This window comes from Asparagus officinalis, chromosome 7 (genome assembly GCF_001876935.1).
Source record: "Asparagus officinalis chromosome 7, Aspof.V1, whole genome shotgun sequence".
Taxonomy (NCBI): Eukaryota; Viridiplantae; Streptophyta; class Magnoliopsida; order Asparagales; family Asparagaceae; genus Asparagus; species Asparagus officinalis.
The window spans coordinates 108,570,217-108,572,704 of NC_033800.1; positions in this window are offsets into that span (position 1 = coordinate 108,570,217).

Here is a 2,488-nt window from a genome sequence, read left to right on the forward strand (position 1 = left end):
CGGTCGACCAAAAAAATTCGCAGTCGACCACGATCCAGATCCCAGACTGAGAATCGAGCAGAGACTTCTTCGGTCGACCGGTGCGGTCAACCGTGGGAAGTCTCGAGCTTTCGGTCGATAACGGCGGTCGACCGACAAACTCTCTGCTGCCCACTGACGAATGAACACAGGTGCGGTCGACCGGTGTGGTCGATTGCATACTGATACATTCTAAAAAATAATTTTGACTTAGTTTAAAATATTTGTAAAATATTTATTTGACCTCTGAAAATTACGAAACTTTGTAAAATATTTTTAATACTAAAAACAAACTGTTTGGAAGAAAAATTTTGCAGAAGATCCTCATACTTGTGAAAAATAGTATTTTATGAAAAACGCTTAAAAACATAAGTATGAAAATGTGTGTGTGATATCCCAATAGCTTCAAGTGAAATCAGTAACTCTTTGCCTACATTCTAGCACTAGAGAGAAAAATAAAAGCTAGCTAATATAGAATGCAATTCTTGAGTCTTGATATAGCTTGAGTTGGATGAAGCTTCTATTTGAATTTGTTGTTCTTGAAATAACGTTGCTTCATCACTATGCCTCCTCCTCCTTTGGATATTATCGTTGTAGCCCATATTCCATCCAATCCTCTATTTGTGGCACTAACAAGCTTGATATATGATTTCACTACATTTATACTCAATAAGCCATTAGTACCGATAATGATGGTTGTAAAACATCATCAAAACATAAGGTCTAACAATCTCCCCCTTTTTGATGATGACAACCAACAATTATATAATAGCAAAAAAAATAAAATAAAGATAGCTTATAGATAGGTGCTCCCCCTATCTATGAGCTCCTCCTAAGTATATGCAACAAATGAGGAGATTTCTCTCCCCCTTTGTCACCATAAAAAATGGGGTAAAGAGAAATGCAAAATGCAACTAAACAAGTAAGCAATTTAGAACTTTCACATAGTGCATAAGCCCAAGCCATTTCTTATGCGAAAAAAATCATCCTCTTCAAGAGTACTAGGGATACATCTTGTCTCTCTACATGATCGCGTAAGAAATGATGGCGTACGTCAATATGCTTGGTTCTAGAATGCAAAACCGAATTTTTGGAAATATTTATAGCACTAGTGTTATCACAAAAGAATTTTATATTTTGAAAATTCAAATCATAGTCAACTAAGCTTTGTTTCATCCATAAAACTTGATCACAACATAAGCCAGTGGCAATGTATTCCGCTTCCGTAGTGGACAATGCAACACAATTTTGTTTCTTGGAAGCCAAAAAACAAGTGAATTTCCTAAAAATTGGCATGTTCCACTCGTACTCTTGCGATCTACCTTACATCCGGCAAAGTCGGCATCACAAAAACCATATAAATCAAAAGAGGTGCTTTTTGGATAAAATAAACCAAGAATATGAGAGAGATCTTTATAATGTGGTTGGAAACAAGCTCCTATGAGCTTGGTATGTCTCGCCTCTCTATTTTCTTGTTTGATGAAGTTGCGTTTTTCAAGAATTATTGATAACACGTCTTTTTTGTGAGAAAATAGGAAGAAAATATTTCATTTTAGTTCAAATAGTATTGTTGATGATATCATTTTCGGTGCTTACTAAAGTGAATGTTCTGTTGCATAGAATGTTTCTAAGGTTTTTATTGCATGATCATTTTGAGATGAGTATGATGGGTAGTAATACATTCTTTCTCGGGCTTTCAGTCAAGCAAACAAAGGAGTTGGATATTTATTTCTCAATAGCAGATGTTATTGCTAATGATTATTGGTGAGAGATAATGTCAATTTGGATGTAACTCTTATAGCCATGCGCCTTACTCCCATTGTGAGTACAAGTGTTATAGCTTGAATGCAGATGAAATAGTGGGAGACATGGACAGAAAAATTTATACCATGTATGATCAGGTATTCCTTTTTTTATCTTCACCTCTAGTAGTACCCGAATTATCATGTTTTAGTGTGTGTGCATTGGGTGCACGATTTTCTAAGCATTCTCCTACTAATCATCATCTATTTATTGCGGTTAAAGGATCATTAAGTATGGTTAATGGGAAACTTTTAATCTTGGTTTATTTTTATCCAAGAAAGCACCTCTTTTGATTTATATGGTTTTTTGTGATGCTGACTTTGCCCTCAAGATAGTAGAAATGGTGTAAGACTCTCTCTTTACAACGTCCCTATGGTAAAGAGAAAGAGCACACCGAAGCTGGGAAGTGAAACACAGAGAAACTCAGAAAGAACAGGTTTGAAAATTTTGCTCGGTAAAAAACAACGTCTCTGGTTTTTGCAAAAGCTAGGACACTGAGGAAGAAGAATAGGTTGAGTTTAAATAGAAGAAACCAGTTGTTTAAACTCATACCCTTAATCCCCCAAAATCTGGAAACAATCGTTGCTGAAATCTGTACTGACCGGCGCTGAAAAGTACTGTTTATTACCATTTGAAAATACTTGGCGGTCGATCAAAAAAATTCACG